General features: G+C 42.2%; 1 long non-coding RNA gene across 9 annotated transcripts; it reads left to right on the forward strand.

Annotated features, from left to right (window-relative positions):
* The first annotated feature begins 690 nt into the window (after positions 1 to 690).
* On the forward strand, positions 691 to 4,415 carry LOC145073524 (uncharacterized). Of its 9 annotated transcripts, XR_013691408.1 has the most exons (9): positions 691 to 831; positions 2,171 to 2,201; positions 2,284 to 2,454; positions 2,601 to 2,653; positions 2,728 to 2,842; positions 2,895 to 2,974; positions 3,514 to 3,597; positions 4,047 to 4,104; positions 4,276 to 4,415. It is a non-coding gene; the product is annotated as an uncharacterized LOC145073524 (long non-coding RNA). The 9 variants fall into 9 exon arrangements; XR_013691403.1 differs by having other exon boundaries at positions 2,529 to 2,653; positions 4,047 to 4,415; XR_013691409.1 differs by having other exon boundaries at positions 2,589 to 2,653; positions 4,047 to 4,415.
* The last annotated feature ends 13,700 nt before the right edge of the window (positions 4,416 to 18,115 follow it).

An 18,115-nucleotide genomic window follows, 5' to 3' on the forward strand; every position in this document is an offset into this window, starting at 1 on the left:
CCCAAATGTTCAAGGAAAATGTTATGCACACCATATTTTGTTTTATTGCCTGAGTTTCTTTCTTGTTTGATGGTTTGTTACTTGAATAAAGTTGTTTGGTTTCTATTCGTATATAGTTGAAGGAGATTGTGACTTATTATTGTTTTGTTGATTATGAAAATGTTGAATTATCAGGTACAATTTGAATATTTGATACCTTCAGGAGTTCATGGTTGATTTTGCCATCCAAAATTTCAATTAAATATAATTGTTTCTTAAAAAAAAAATGGTGTTCATTTGTATCTTCAGCTATATACAAAGAAAGTTCCCATGTACCTAATGTTTTCGCTACAAAGATCTTTAAATGGGATTAATCTAGCTAATGTTTGTAGCTTACTAAATGATAATGGGAATAGTGCAAGATCTCTTGAGGGCCCATACATAACACGAGGGGTATGAAAATTGAGAAATTTGCTCCACTGTATTATTTTACGTTTCATACCCCGATCTCAAAAGTCAACCAAAGTTATTTTCATTTTATATATATATATATATATATATATATATATATATATATATATATATATATATATATATATATATATATATATATATATATATATATATATATATATATATATATATATATATCGGTAGGACAATTTTTTAAAAGCATCTTCTTTTGCACTGCCTTATTGTACATGCGGTTCACATTTTATGATATTGTTTCTTGTATTATTGTTAGTGATTAGTGATAATGGCTTTTTTGGCAAGGACTTCCACTATGATTGAAAGACTATTGTGGCATCTACAAAGAATGGGAAAATGAGACGGCTCTTTCCATCTGGGATGGTAAGCTTTATATTTTTTATGGTCATATGTTGAAATCCAAATTGGTTTAAATCTAGATACATACGTAAAAATCTTGATTTGATGCTCTAAGTTTATTGATTAAATAGAAATTTCTTGGTATGTCGTGAATTCTCTTACGAATTTGGTAGATATGTTTCCTTTTTAACGTTCCATTGTTTTATATCAATCTTTTATATAATTGAATTTTGTGTGCCATATTTTCATAGTTAGATGGATATGCACTGTTTTTGTCATGGGGTTTCTATTCTATTCAGACTGCCATTATGGAATAGGTTGGTTAGGGATGGTTTCATGGTTGCGAGTTGTGATCACAAAGCTTCATGCTGGTCACTTATTCAGATTCTGACTTGGATTTAAGCTCAATTATTTACATACGTTTCGTTTAGATTTTTTATAACTATTACTAAAGTAATGTTTTTCTATTTATATATCTATCTTTGTTTCTTAATATGCTCTTGCAACTTACACCTGATGGTTAATAAAAGACTATAAGAAGGGAAAAGGGAAATGTTCTTATCACTTACTTAGGGTTAAAAAGAGCATAAAAGAAGGAAAATGAGTTTCTTAATTTTTTGATTAAGATCTTCAAGGTGAAGTAAATATGGATAAAGTTTTGATGATTATTATAGGCTTTGGAATGGCCAATCTGCATTTTGGCCCTCCTTTGGACGATTTTGCCTTTATGATAACATCAATCCATTTTAAGCCATTTCTGCCATTTATGTTAACCAAGGTTCTAAAAGGCGTGAGGCGTGGCGTGGCGGCAAGGCCAAGCCTCAAGCTTAACGAGTTATGGCGAGCCATGGCGTTTTTCAAGGCGTGATGTAAGACGGCGATTTTGTATTAATTTATAATTATATTACCGCATAAATATAAATTTATATCAAATATACCTAGTTTTTAGAAGTATTATATCAACAACTAATAACAAAAAGTTAATAAAAAACACAATACTTGTATGTCCGATTAGAAAAGGTATAAAAAAGAGCAAAAAAACATATCTCAAACGAAAAAACACGCGCCATAACACGCCATAACGCGCTATATCACGCCTTGCCACGCGTCACGCTTAACAGTAACGTTATGAAACTTTTCGTAACGGCGACGCCACGCCTTGGCGCCCGCCATGGCGCGCCTTTTAGAACACTGATGTTAACATTATCTGATTTACAGAACTCTCTAGCACATATCTCATCATGGTTGAACTTAAAGCTTTTGATACAAACATAATCTATTATTACTATATCTCTAAAATGAAGACAAAACCACTTCCTCAAGTTTACAATGCACAAGAAACTAATGACTATTTCAAATGCAGGTCTCATTTAATGCCATTTTCACATATTAAGGTACATTCTTACCCTTATCTCACATGATTGTCACATATGCTCATAATTTACTTACACGATTTATGATGTTGTTTCTTGGAAGGTTCTTGGCTCCTTGGATTCAGCTGCAATCTGAATTAGGATAGCATAGATTAGAAGGTAAAAAAAATTCAAGTGCATACTCTGAGATCAATGAACACAATTCACAATACAAATTCGAAACGGTGTTAAAAGAAACAATGTTACTTACACTTGGAACCTACTTTTATCAAAGGTACAACTGCAAATGAATTTAATGACAAAAATAATATATTTTTTTCTAATTTTTCTTAATGTTGTGTTGGTTAGACTCTTGGATTTCTTCCTAGTCATTTTAGGTCATCAATTTTCATTGTGACATGCTTTTAGTTGCTGATGCAGTTGGCCAGTCCCTTTCAACATGTCCATATATTATTATCTTTCTAATATCTAAGGTTAGATTTTTGTGTTTTAAGGTTTTCCTTGATTAAATAAGCTCAAATTTTACTCTAATTTGCTATTATTATAGGCTTTAAGTGAGATCCATGATCAAATCCCTCCATTCAACCGTACTTTAGCAACACAAATCTTAGAGGAAGAGCTTGGTTCCCTTATGGAAACCTTCTTCAATAATTACATCTCAGGTCTATTTATTTAAGTTCAAGTGCAGATAACTTATTTTATGCACTAATATAGCTATATATTTTGCAACAGATGACTAAAATGAAAAGTGATGTATGCCTTTGTGCTTATGAGCTGGGAAAAGAGTTGGTGAGGTTGTTGGACTATACTTTAGAAGCTGTAAATGCTGTAGAATTTTTGCAAATTTTTTATACAACTTTACCTACTTATATATAGTGTTTCTGGTTATTTCATCTATGTATTTTCAAAATAATTACACTTTAATCTTTATTTACTTATGTTTCCTTGAAGGATAAAACAAAACGCTAAGCAGTTATCACCGGTTGTTCCATCCACCATCTGTATTTCTCATTTTCAGAGTCTCACTCAATGACTCAAGGGAAAGGGAAAGAAGATGGAACAACCAGTGATAACTACTTACTTTTGTTTTGTCCTTAATAGAAGACAATTGCAAACAAATTAAAAGACATAACTACAGTTATACATGTGAAGGACTTTTTTGGTTTTCAAGTGAACTTTATAAGCATAAATTTATTATTCTCTTAAAAAAAGTGAATAGATTCACTTTAGTTTTGTGAACTTTATAAGCATCTTCCTGCTAATTTATTATTCTCTTAAAAAAATTTATTCTTATGACTTTTTGAAAATTAACCAATGCCATTGCTCATTGCAGAGGATATCTTTTGGATTTTTGAGATGACATTATGTCTACTTATGCATTGCCTATAATTTTACTAAATACCAGGAAAATATGTAGGTGCGATGGAAACAATGTTCTCTTTTAGTAATTTGTTTTTACCTTTTTTATAGTAATGAATTTGAAATTGATTTTACTAAATATATGTTAATAATTTCTTTTTGAAGTTCACTTTTTAGTAAACAGTTTACACTTCTTTTACTAGAAATATTAGCTCTTTAAGGGAAGTGATGTAAATGGGATAGGTTTGTTAGCATGAATGAAGTGGCCACGCTTCTTGCTGGTTAACAATAAAAGAATGTTCTTATTGTATGTTTTACTTTCATCTGTTAGTTATACTTTTTAATAAATTGATTTTAGAATTTTGCATATGAAAAATTGAATATGATGTTTTAAATTCTTTGTTTATTGTAAGGAGCCACTTATAAACTATTTCCCTGTTTGTGGGGAGATTTTTGAAATGTATGATAAATTCAATTCAATGATTCATGTCACTTTGTTTGATAAAGGCACTGGAAACCAGAATATGACAAGAGGATTATCGGCGTATAAACAGGCATCCTATGGGTGAGATTCTTTCCACTCGTGATTCTTTTTTAATTTATAAAATGTTGTTTTATTATGATAATTGATTCCAACATGAGTCTGTTGGGTTGGATGAAATGGAAATATGAAATGGACAAGGTAATAGAATGAGTCATACATTCCATGATTATGTTTGGTTGGCATTCCTATTAGTTATGTTAATCAAGAGTTTGATGATGGCTTTAAGCTGCAAAAACACCTCTGTTTCAAGCTACAACTTCGGGTAAGGTATGTTTGTTTTTTCATATATTTATTATTATTTTTTTCCAAAATTCTAGCTACAAATTCTTTAAATGAATAGTTTTTTTTTTTTTTTTTTTTTTTTTTTTTTTTTTTTTTTAGTTTTTTTTTTCAAGATTCAAGCTATTGTGTTAAACAATGTAATTTCTATAAATTTATATGGATTTTTGTAAGTTTTAACCTAATTTTTTTAAAGCTTCTCTAATTTGTATCAGTAACTATAAAGGTTCAAAAAGTTTTTTTTTTCGATTTAATGGATGCATGCTTTTTCTTTTCAATATCTTTTTGATTATTGTGATGTTATCTAACCAGATACAACATTGAATTGGCTTAAAAATTGAATAAATACTATATTTTGTTTGGTTTTATGTACATATACATATGCATGGGGTGGGCTTAGAGAGGTCCTAATTTGGGTTTGACCGGGTCAAACTCTAGAAGGACCTTCATGATTATGCTTGAGTTTCATGATCATATGGGATTCCGAAGCTTCTAGAGATGGTGTAATAGGGGCAAATGACAATGGGAAGGCATGGCGACAAGCCAACGTAACGACCCAAAATACGACCCAAAAGAATCACATCAACGAATGTCATATATAATAAAAACCATGAAATGAATAACTCAAAGGTCATGGTAACTGTGTCAAAACAAAACTGTATGAATTGTATCAAAATATTTGAATAAAACTCCCAGGATAAAACTGAAGCTGTGGTGTGTGCGGTGTCATCAACCCGAGCTCTTCCCCTTGCTAGCGGAGGTACCTGATATCAAAACTGAAATTGTAAGCACAAAGCTTAGTGAGCTCCCCCAAACTACCACATACCATACAATAACATATATAGCACATATTGGGCCTTGCCCTCTGTATCAGATCGAAATCCGGAAACTGCATCGGATCGAAGTACGGAAACTACATCGGACCGAAGTCCGAAAACTGACTAGGGCCTTGCCCTCTGCATCGGACCGAAGTCCGGGAGCTGCATCGGACCGAAGTCCGGAACTAACCAAGTCCTTGCCCTCTGCATCGGACCAAAGTCCAGAAACTGCATCAGACCGAAGTCCGAAACTAACCAGGGCCTTGCCCTCTGCATCGGGCCGAAGCCCGGAAACTGCATCAGACCGAAGTCCGGAAACTGACTGAACATAGCATAGCAAAATCATATCGACTAACATAACACATAAACTGCATACTGCATCGGATCGAAGTCCGGAACACATAACGGAAAGACATGCTTGTGTCACAAAGACATCAAGCACACTGAACTACTGCATCGGACCGAAGTCTGGAAACTACTACTAACTAAATGGGCCGGCATTGTGGCCATAGACCCGTTCCTACTGGAAGGAAACTCACCTCGTAACGCTGGCTGCTGAGATGCTAACTCTAAAACTAGTTGTTGCTCCGGAATTGTCGGGCTACAAATCCCAAAACACTAGATCAGGTACTGATAAATGCCCTTAGGGAAAAATGACTATTTTACCCCTGGTCAAAGTCAACTCCCTGGTCAAGGTCAACTTTCGGGTCAAAGTCAACTTTCAGTTGACCGGACTCGCTGAGTCAGGGCGTAGACTCACTGAGTCCCTCCATTACTAGATCTGACTCTAACTCACCAAGTCCCTTCCTCACTCACTGATTCATCCTAAACCCTCAAATCGGGGAAAAACAGGGACTCGCAACTCGACTCATCGAGTCTGAAGAACAACTCGCCGATTCCTAAGCATGCCATTGCTATACAGTCGATTTTGCTTGATTCCAATGCATCCAAAACATAGATCTGGGTTTCTAGGATTGATTTCACACGTAAAGTTTCTAACTTTATGTTCATGCATGCACATACGAAGCTAAAATGCCCAATAAGAAGCTAAAAGAGGGGATCTAGGTTTGGAATGGGTGTTTAACTCAATAAAGGTGGCAACCTTGAGCTCAAGGAGTCCAGAAATGCTTAGATCTGAACTCATTCATCTTAACTTCCCATAAATCGACCTCAAAGTCTAGAAAATGGCTCAAAAGCAACACTAGCAAGCTTTTAAGAAGATCTACATGATGACAAGTCAAAATTTGAGCTTTATACCTTAATGGAGGCTGGAATGACACAAGAAACTCAGATCTCCTTTGTTCCTCTTGAAAACCTCTCTTCTCTCTTCTTCTTCTAACTTCAAAATACACCAAAAATCCTTCACAAGATGAGAAATTCTCCAAAAAGCTTAAAGGGAGGCTAGGGTTTAGTAAGGGACGCTCTAAGGGTGATGGAGGCTGGTTTGGGGCGCATAAATGTGTTTAAATAGGGTGCAAACCCTTGAAATTAGGGCTTCATCCAGACACGCATACTCGCTGAGTCCCAGCATATGGACTCGCCGAGTAGCCAACTTAAATCGCGTGATCATCCCGTCTCTACTCGACGAGTCAGGCTACAGACTCGTCAAGTACCCCTTAAGAAATGAAGATACTTTATTTAAATTACATACCAGAAATGGGGCGTTACACAACAAGCTTACTTTAATGTGTTAATGAAGTTAGGTGCCACTTATTACTCCTTCAAATATAAGCTTTGATTTTTCATGTTAATTTATTGAGTTCTATGTTTGATAAAGTTTTGGTGGTTCTGGGTTGATTAGGACATTAGGTACAGAGCATGAGTGGGAGTTAGCACAAAGTGATACAGAAGTTGCTTCAAATGGATTACTTATGGAAAGAAATAAACTGCATATTGGTTTTGCTAAAGCAAAGTGTGTGTATGGTATGTGCTTATTACATATGAAATTTCATTATTTTCCTATAAGCCAACCAAACTTGATTATGAAATGTAATAAATCAATCCATTACCTTTCTTATTACATTCTATCCATCCAGACAAACCCTTTTACTTACAAATGCCATGATGACTTTGTTATTGTTACCATCAGGCGATTTATAAGAGACTTTTGTTGTTATGAGAAACTATGCTTATACAACAAAGGCTTTCAACAAAAAATAGAAACAACATATTTGTAACGACCCAATTTTCACGCCCAAAAATTTCATTTAAATTAAGTGGTTTGTAAAACATTTGTAGTAAAACACCATCCGATCATATCATTTCACAAAACATATTTCATGTCTGAAAACCCAACACATGGAAATAATAATAATGTCAGAGTACAATCCCAGAACATCTCATAATGCGGAAAACCAATGTGTGTGTGTATGATGTGCCACTACCGCGCCAGCTCCTTCCCCTTCGCTGAAGAGGTACCTGAAACCAAAACTGAAAATTGTACGCACGAAGCTTAGTGAGTTCCCCCATCGTACCACATACCATACAATCACATAACATACATACTACCAGGCATTTCTGGGGTGCCCGACCTACTCGGTACGGCCATTCTGGGGTGCCGATTGTAACGCCCGTAGATCCAGGCTAGTCAATTTAGAGATAATAGGGGTCGAAAATGACTTTTCAGAAAATGATTATTTAGAATAAATAATCTTAACCAAGTTGTAGTATATGTTACAAGGTTTCCGCACATATAAAGAGCGCCGAAATCCGAGTTATAACGAAGAAGTTATGACCCGTCGAAGTTTCGCGACGGAACCGGCACGACACTGGGAAGTGTAAATAGTGAATTTACGACAGAGCGACTTTTAGCCTTAACAATCTAAACAAAAGTCATATAAAATGTTAAACCGAGAGTGCCATAAAAAGAACGCCCAAATCTAACTTCGTATGAGGATGTTATGATTTTTCTAAGATTTAGTATAGCAGTGCACAGCCCGAAAATTCGAATTTTAGATCGGTGGATTTTCAGCCAAAATAATCTATACAAGAAATGAAGATATCGTTAATAGGAGTTAAACGATAAAAAGACAGTAAAAAACGGAGCTCGTATACGAAAGTTCTGAACGAAGTTTAGTCTCTACTCTTCGAGCGCGATAAATTCGATACGGTTTTATAAATCCGAGATAGAATGAGAATTAGCCAACGGGGTCTAAATGAAAGTTGTAGTACTCGTAAATACCAACGCGTGGATATAAATAAAGTCGGAAACGGAGCTCGTATGCGAAAGATATGGACGAAGCTTAGTCGTTACTCTTCGAGCGCGATAAATATGATACAGTTTTTGTAAATCTGAGATAGAAGGAGAATTAGCCGACGAGGTCTAAATGAAAGTTGTAGTCCTCGTAAATACCAACACGTGGATATAAAGAATGTAGAAAACGGAGCTCGTACGCGGAAGATACGGACGAAACTTAGCGGCTACTTTACTATAAAATCCCTATAAATAAAGGGTGAAGCCTTCATTATTTCTTCACACCATAAGCATTTCTTTCTCTCTCTAACTTCTCTCTAGCCTCCCTAAACCCCTCCCAAGTCTAGGGAACCTCCCTAGCATGAGAAGAAAGCCCCGGAGCGCCCGACGGCTCCGAGAAGAAAAACTTTCGGCTCGGAAACGCTGCTCCAGCGAAGCCCGATTTTTAATAAAAACCCGTTGTAAGTGAGCTACGCCTATACTATGTTTAATATAGCTTTTATTTAATTATAGTAACATTATTAGGACCTTAAAATAATTATTTGGGCTATTATTATGAGTTATATTGAGTGTTATTTAACGCTTATATAATAGTAATAATAGCTAGACTATTAATTAGTCGCGGTTAACGTTAAAAACTAAACCCTAGTGGTATTGATACTAGGTTTTGACAAAGAAAATTGTTTTGAGATAACGAAGTGTTGTATGAGATCGGAATCACCACCTAATCAAGTGAGTGCATAGTTACTTTCATCTTACACATAGATATGAAGTATTTTATATAAATTACGTGCTATGTATGCATATTATCTGAATACTTGCTGTCTATGCTGGATGAACGATTTTATACATGTTTTAAATGATTTAAATTGTATATGTATTTTATATCTATGATAATGTTGGGGTAAAACATGGGTAGATGTAATAGATGGGATATGAGTTGAGAGGTGTTATAGACCACGAGGTGAGGGTGAGAGGTGGACGATATGAGAAGCCTTTTCCCAAATGATGGCCCCGTCATTCAACAGAGTATGGATGACAACCACAGACTATTCTAGACAGTCCAATGGAACACTAGCAGGCTCGCAACCTGTAGGTGTTGTGAACGATGTGTTCACCCGGTGTACTCTAAACCTAGGTGATCATGCAGACTTGATGCCTAAACCCTGGTGATCATGCAGACTTAGGTGATCATGCAGACTTGATGCCTAAACCGTGGCGACTATGCAAACTTAGTGCCCGTTGTGTAAAACATGGCAACGATGGACTTTGTGCCGATTCCTTAGGAAGATCCTTAGGAATGAGTGAACGAGAAATAGCTGATTCTTAGGGTAGATCCTTAAGAATAAAAGAGATAATGGGGATGGGTAATTGGGTTGATTGCTTAATTGTTTAAACATAATAATTATATTATTGTGGGTTGAAAACCCTATGTACTCACCAGGTTTCCCAACCTGACCCACTCAGTTTATTTATATCATAGGTGGTGTTATGATGTCACATTACACTGAGAGATTAAGGAGATGTAAATCACTAGCGATAATGAATGTAAGTTCTGTTTATGCTTATGTTTCTATATTGACAATGACATCCAAAATGTTTTAAAATGAATAAAAATACTTTTCCTTGGAAATGCTTTGATAACGTATTTATCATGTTTTACTGGGAACAAATTCCGCAACGTTTTTTACTAAAAGAGATACTCTGATTTTTATAAAGCATAAACAAAATCGGTCTTTTCTGGCCATGAAAATGGAGATGTCACAGTTGGTATCAGAGCATTAGTTTAAGCGAACTAGGAATTTATAGGAAATTTCTAGACTTAAACTTAGAATGCTAAACGATGATTGTGAGATGAGTGACTGCTATATTTTACATACAAGCACTAGCTTAATTAGGGAGGATGCCTAAAATGGTTTTATGTGCTAAATGATTTGTGATGCTATATGCTATTGTTTGATCGGATCTATGGTCTGTTGTCGACCGAATCTGGAAATTTTATGTGTTCAGATTTCTAAACGTTTAATTACAGTATTATAACTGGCGTGTAATTTTTCGGAGTAATAAGGAGATTTACACGTCAATCGTAAATAAAATCTTTCCTATCTTAATTCTCATCATTTCGCTTGGAACATCTGATCTGGGGTATAGATCAAAATGGCTAGAACCCGAAGTGGAGTCGGGAACACGAATGGAGATAGGAATCAACAGCCCCCAGTGGCTGAACAAATACCTATTGTAGTAACCACACCTGAGCCAATCACGATGGCCGGAGTGCAAGTGATGATCCAAATGATGTTGGATCGCCAAATGGAGGAAACAAGGCATTTACTTCAACAGAACCGAGAAGAACTTATGGTACCAATTGAACAGCCCGAGCTGAATGATGGACAGTCAGAAGGAGGAAACTACAGTGGGATTGTTGGTCAAGCCAACCCACCGATAGTTAGGCGAAACCACCAGGATGGAGGAAATGACAGACATGGATGTAGATACAAGGGTTTCATGGCATCCAAAGCACCGAGTCTATCCGGAAGCCTTACGCCGGTGGAAGTCATGAACTGGATCTCCGAGGTGGAGACGATGTTTGAGAGTTGCGAGTGTAGCAACAGGCAGAAGACCGCTCTCGCGGTTCCTCTGCTGAAATCTGGAGTACTAAACTTGTGGAAGCTACTAGCTGATTCGATGCCCAAAGGAGAAGTGAGCAAGATGTCATGGGAAGATTTTCTGGTGCAGTTAAAGATGCAGTACTGCTCTGAGCAGGATCTTCTGGAGATCAACAATGAGTTCCAGAATCTAAAGAAGGGAAGGATGAGTGTCATCGAGTATGCTGCAAGTTTTACGGAGAAAATGAAGCTTGTTCCTTACCTAGTTCCAACTGAGCTCTCCAAGGTCAACAAGTTTGCACATGGATTACCAGCAGTGTAACGACCCAAATTTTTTTTTTTTTTTTTTTTTTTTTTTTTTTTTTTTTTTTTTTTTTTGATATTACTTTAGAAAACATTAATAAATATAAACATTGTCTAAATAAAGGAAACATTGTTTGTTCACACCATAACACATTGCAACCATGTTCTCAAAAGCCAAACCGTACATCCCATCAAATATCAGAGTACAATCCCAGTAAGTTTCAGAAATGCGGAAACCGAAGAGTGTGTGTATGACGTGCTGCTACCGCGCCGGCTCCTTCCCCTTCGATGCAGAGGTACCTGAAAACAAAACTGTAAACGTAAGCACAAAGCTTAGTGAGTTCCCCCAACGTACCGCATACCATACAAACACATAACATATATACTGCCAGGCTATTCTGGGGTGCCTGACTACCCGGTACGGCCATTCTGGGGTGCCGACCTACCCGTGTCAAGCCATTCTGGGGTGCTGACCTACCCATACGGCCATTCTGGGGTGCCGTCTTACCCGTGTCAAGCCATTCTGGGGTGCTGACTACCCATCGGTCCTAACAACCGATCCTCGGGGACTATTTCGCCCCTACTACTACGATCACATATAACATAACAAGCCAGCATGCATACATATCGTCACATACTGTCAGACGTATCTGGGGTGTCTGACTACCCTTCGGTCCTAGCGACCGAACTCGACTACTATCACATACAACATATCACGCTAGCATATAACATATCAGGTACTAGCGAACTTAGATGATATCACAAAGACAATCATCTATCATACAACCCCTACTGGTGGGTCGGCATTGTGGCCTTAGACCCACCGCTACTGGAAGGTAACTCACCTCAAGGTAGCTGCTGAACTGATCGGGAACTAACTGACTGCTGCTGCTCCGGTAGTCCTCCGGCTGCAATTTCCACGACATACTCAATCAAACACTGCTAACTGTCCTTTAGGTAAAATGACCATTTTACCCCTGGATTAACTCTAAGCCAAAGCTGGAGTCAACTTTCAGTTGACCCGACTCGCCGAGTGGATCACCACTCGCCGAGTCCCTAGCAACCCAATGTCCTGGGTCCCTGGTTCTACTCGTCGAGTCGGGCTATGACTCGACGAGTTCGCCTTCTAACTGCCATTCAACACCTTCATCCTACTCGCCGAGTTGTATGAACAACTCGTCGAGTTCATCTTCATCCGATGAACACTTTATGCTAAGACTCGCCGAGTTGTATGAACAACTCGCCGAGTCTGTTCTTGAGCTATGAAGATTGCCTTGGACTCGCCGAGTCAGGGCATTGACTCGCCGAGTCCTAACATGGGTGAGTTCAGCTCCCAACTCACCGAGTCACCCCCTGTGACTCAAGGCTCAACTCGACACATGAAGAAGGGACCAATTCGGTGACTCGCGACCAGACTCGCCGAGTCACCTATGCGACTCGCCGAGTCGTCGCCATGCACTCCTTAAATATACCGATTTGCTCGGTTCCAGACCATGCCATTCATAGATCTGGACTTCTAGGACACGAATCACACGTAAAGTTTCCAACTTTACGTGTGGATATTCACCAATATGGATTATAAGGCTCAAAATGGTAGATCTAGGGCTAACAAGCCTTATGGGACCAAAAAGCTAACAGATTTGAGCTCCTGGAGCTCAATCCTACATAGATCCAAAGGCCAAACGCCTTATTACAACATATAATGAACATGCAAACTTGGGAAATTGACCAAGAAGGACCCAAATGAAGTTTTAAGCATAGAATCAAGGGGAAAACGGGTTATACCTCAAAGGAAATGTTGAAATGACACAAGGATGGCTGATCTCCTTCTCCTCTTCTTGATCTACTCCTCTTACACTTCAAAACCTTCAAGAACACACCAAGAACACCTCAAACTCTCAAGAAAACAAGGGAAAACGATGTAGGGGAGTTCTGGGGGGTGAATGGGGACGAGTTGGGGCGGAATGAGAGTTTAAATAGGGTGCAAACCCTTGAAACTTAGGGTTTCATCCCGCAGCGGTGACTCGCCGAGTCCAGGATATGGACTCGTCGAGTCGCCTACTTAAATCGCGTCCTGAGTCTCGTCCCTACTCGGCGAGTCGGACCCTATGACTCGCCGAGTCTAAGGCTAAATTAGGGCAATGCTCAAATAAAATTCACATACCGGAAACCAGGTGTTACAAATCTCCCCCACTTATTTTAGACTTCGTCCTCGAAGTCTGCTGCCTGATCCTGAAACAGCTCGGGGTAGTGCTCCATCATCTCGTCTACCGGTTCCCAAGTCCACTCTGAACCCTTGCGGTGCTGCCATTGCACCTTCACTAGCTCCACCCTCTTGTTCCTTAAATCCTTCGACTTCCTGTCGAGGATTGCGACTGGGCGCTCGATGTAGTTCAGGCTGTCATCAACCTGAATATCCTCCAAAGGTACTACTGCAGAATCGTCCACTAGGCACTTCCGCAACTGCGAAACATGGAAAGTGCTGTGGATCTGGCTAAGCTCGGCTGGCAGATCCAGCCTATATGCTACCTTGCCCACCCGGGCTAAGACCCTGAACGGTCCGATGAATCGCGGGCCCAACTTGCCCCGCTTCCTGAATCGGATGACGCCTTTCCACGGCGACACCTTCAGGAGGACCATATCCCCGACCTGGAACTCTAAATCGGATCGACGCTTGTCGGCATAACTTTTCTGTCGACTCTGAGCAGTCTGAAGCCTGCTCCGGACCTGTTGTATCCTCTCAGTCGTCTTGAGCACCACTTCGGTGCTTCCCATAACTCTCTGGCCAACCTCACCCCAGCATATCGGGGTCCTACACCTCCGTCCGTACAACATCTCGAAGGGAGGGCGGTCGATACTCGCGTGATAGCTGTTGTTGTAGGAGAACTCAGCCAAAGGAAGATAGGTATCCCAGCTACCACCGAAATCCAGAACACACGCCCGCAACATGTCCTCCAAAGTCTGGATGGTCCGCTCACTCTGTCCATCTGTCTGCGGGTGAAAGGCGGTGCTGAAATGCAGACGAGTGCCCAACTCGTCATGGAATCTCTTCCAAAACCTGGAAGTAAAACGCACATCCCTGTCCGAGATCACCAATACTGGCACCCCATGCCGTGCCACAATCTCCCTGATATAGATGTCGGCCAATTTCTCGGCCGATATGCTCTCCGGAATCGGAATAAAGTGAGCACTCTTGGTCAATCTATCCACGATGACCCAAATCGAATCCACTCCACGTGCGGTCCTGGGAAGCTTTGTGATAAAATCCATCATGATATCTTCCCACTTCCACAGTGGAATGTCCAACGGCTGCATCTTGCCATGCGGCCTCTGATGTTCGGCCTTGACCTTCCTGCAGGTCAAGCACCGCTCGACGTACCATGCCACATCCCGCTTCATGCAGGGCCACCAATAGTCTAGACGAAGATCCCTATACATCTTCGTCGCCCCGGGATGAATAGAGAATCGGGACTTGTGCGCCTCCTCCATCAAAATCTGGCGCACGCCCCCGTGATACGGCACCCACACCCTATGGTGTAGTGTCAATAACCCTCGGCTATCATAATCGAAGGAGGAAACCTGACCTACTACGCGCTCGCTCTTCCGATGCTCCTCCTTGATAGCCTCCTGTTGAGCTTCCCGAATCTGCTCCAACAGGGGAGTCACCACAGTCATCCTCAAACAGGCGTCCCTGATCGGTGCCGTCTTGCGGCTAAGCGCATCGGCCACCACATTGGCCTTTCCCGGGTGGTAAAGGATCTCGCAATCATAATCCTTCACCACATCCAACCACCGACGCTGCCTCATGTTCAGATTCGGCTGGTCCATGAGGTACCTCAAGCTCTTGTGGTCCGTGTAGATGGTACACCGAACCCCATAGAGGTAATGTCGCCAAATCTTGAGGGCAAATACCACCGCCCCCAACTCCAAATCGTGCGTCGGGTAGTTCGCCTCGTGAGGCTTGAGCTGCCTCGAAGCGTAAGTAATGACATGCCCCCTTTGCATCAGCACCGCGCCCAACCCAGAAATGGACGCATCGCAATAAACCATGAAATCCTCTACGCCCTCTGGCAGGGCTAAGATCGGCGCCTCACACAATCTCTGTCTCAGCGTCTCAAATGCAGCCTGCTGCTCGGGTCCCCACCGAAAGACCACGGCTTTCTTCGTCAGCCGCGTCAGGGGCACGGCTATCTTGGAGAAATCCTGGATAAATCTCCGATAGTAGCCTGCCAATCCTAGGAAGCTCCGAATCTCAGATGGGGACTTCGGAACCTCCCATCTCATCACGGCCTCGACCTTGGCCGGGTCGACCAGAATCCCGTTCTGGTTGACGAGGTGCCCCAGAAATTGCACCTCGCGCAACCAAAACTCACACTTGGAGAACTTGGCATACAAGCTCTCTCTCCTCAGGGTCTCTAACACCTCTCTCAAATGCTCCTCATGATCCTCCCGGGTCTTGGAATAAACCAAGATATCATCGATAAAGACTATCACAGACCGGTCCAGCATCGGTCTGCATACACGGTTCATGAGGTCCATGAACGCGGCAGGAGCATTGGTGAGCCCAAACGGCATCACCACAAACTCGTAATGGCCATAGCGCGTCCGAAACGCGGTCTTCTGCATATCCTCCTCCCTGACCCTCATCTGATGATAACCCGAACGCAAATCAATCTTGGAAAACCAAGATGCGCCCTGAAGCTGGTCAAAGAGGTCATCAATCCTCGGAAGCGGGTAACGGTTCTTCACCGTTACCTTGTTCAGCTCCCGATAATCTATACACATCCGATGCGACCCATCCTTCTTTTTCACAAACAGAATCGGGGCTCCCCAGGGCGAACTGCTCGGCCGAATAAATCCCTTGTCCAGCAGCTCCTGCAGCTGCGTAGACAACTCCTGCATTTCGGGAGGAGCCAACCGATACGGTGCTTTGGCTATCGGAGCCGCACCGGGAACGAGGTCAATCCTGAACTCCACCTGTCGCTCCGGAGGTATCCCAGGTAGTTCCTCCGGAAAAACATCAGCAAAATCTCGAACCACCGGGACCTCGCTCACGGTCGCCTTACCCGCCTCCCGGGTGTCCATCACGTACGCGACATAACCCGCGCATCCCTGCTGAAGGTAGCGCCGAGCCCTCGCTGCTGAACATACAGTGGGTCCACACTGCGGCCGCTCTCCATGAATCACTAACTCTCCCCCGCTTGGGGTCTTGACTCGCACTAGCTGCTGTGCGCAATCTATCACTGCCCCATTAGGGCTCAACCAATCCATACCAATAATCACCTTGTTCCCACGCAATGGAATGGGAACCAAGTCTACCAGGTAACACTCCTCAAACAGTCGCAGGACACAGTCTCGAAACACCATCGATGCTCGCACCGATCGATCATCGGCAATCTCTACCTCTAACGGGCAATCTAACTCGCCTGAAGTCTCATGAAATCTCTTGCTAAGAGCGAGAGAAACGAACGATCGGGATGCACCCGAGTCGAACAATACCTGAACCGGGATGCCGTTCACATGGAACGATCCTAATACACATGTATACACACAGAGCACATATCAATATCATAACAACGAAAAATAAAAGATAGAAGGAAGGAATCATACCCGTCACCACATCGGGCGCGGCGCGTGCCTCCTCGGCAGTCAACTGAAATGCCCGACTCCTCACCACTGGAGCCTCTGCCTTGCCCTGACGGCCATCCGTGATCCGCAGGGTCGCTGGAGCTGGCGCCTTCACTGGCGCTGAAGCTGTCAACATGGGGCAATTGGCCTTCTTGTGGCCCCTCTGGTTGCAGTGGAAACACAGCAACTCCGATGTCTGAATAACGGTCGCAGGAGCAGTGCAATCCCTGCTGATATGCCCAAACTTGCCGCACTTGTAGCAGCCTGACGATCCCATCCTGCACGCCCCCTCGTGCGGCCTGCCGCACCTCCTGCAGCGGCTCGGTCCCGACTGGCCTTTCGGCCTCCCATCTGATCCCTTGGGCTTCTTCCCCGAAGCCCCTGATGCCTGACCATCCTCAAGTTTCCGTTTCCGGATGTGCTCCAAATCTATCTCTCTCTCCCTAGCCCTGGCAATCATGGAGTCCAGGGTGGGGCAAGCCGAAAAGCTAACATGCTCCCGAATGTCAGCTCGTAGCCTATCGTGGTAACGAGTCCTCCTCATATCCTCGTCACCTGCATACTGGGGCACCAATAAAGCCCTCTCCCGAAACTTGGCGGTGATCTCCGCCACGGTCTCTGTCGTCTGCCTCATGTCTAAGAACTCCCTGGCCAGCTGCTGAAGCTCGACCGCTGGCGCAAACTCTGCCCTGAACCTAGCCACAAAGTCCGACCAGGTCATTGCCTCGACAGCCGAGGCTCCCATCGAGTCACCCACTGACTCCCACCAATCTCGGGCCCGGTCCCGTAAACACCCTGCTGCGTACCTCACCTTCGACCCCTCGGGGCAGAAGCTGATCAACTGGGCGGACTCGATATCCGCAATCCACCGCCTGGCGACAATGGGGTCCTTCACCCCATGGAAATCCGGCGCACCACTGCTCCTGAAGTCCTTGAAGGACAGTGTGCGAGATCCTGACTGGCTAGAGGCCAAGTCGCTCCTGAATGCCCGTAGGCGATCCTCCATCATCTCCACGATCCCTTCCTTGATCGACCCAAAGATGATGGGGGTCGACTCAAGGATGCCCCTAGTTATCTCCGACGTGATGAACTCACGTAGCCTCTCCTCAATCGGCTCGGTGCCAGATCCCGAACCTGACCCCTCTCCTGACCCGCCATCTGTCGGTCTCGGTCGAAGTACCACCATTCTGCAAAACATCAATAAT

The sequence above is a fragment of the Lactuca serriola genome, chromosome 9 (assembly GCF_051521515.1).
Source record: "Lactuca serriola cultivar US96UC23 chromosome 9, Lser_US96UC23_V15, whole genome shotgun sequence".
NCBI classification, from domain to species: domain Eukaryota; kingdom Viridiplantae; phylum Streptophyta; class Magnoliopsida; order Asterales; family Asteraceae; genus Lactuca; species Lactuca serriola.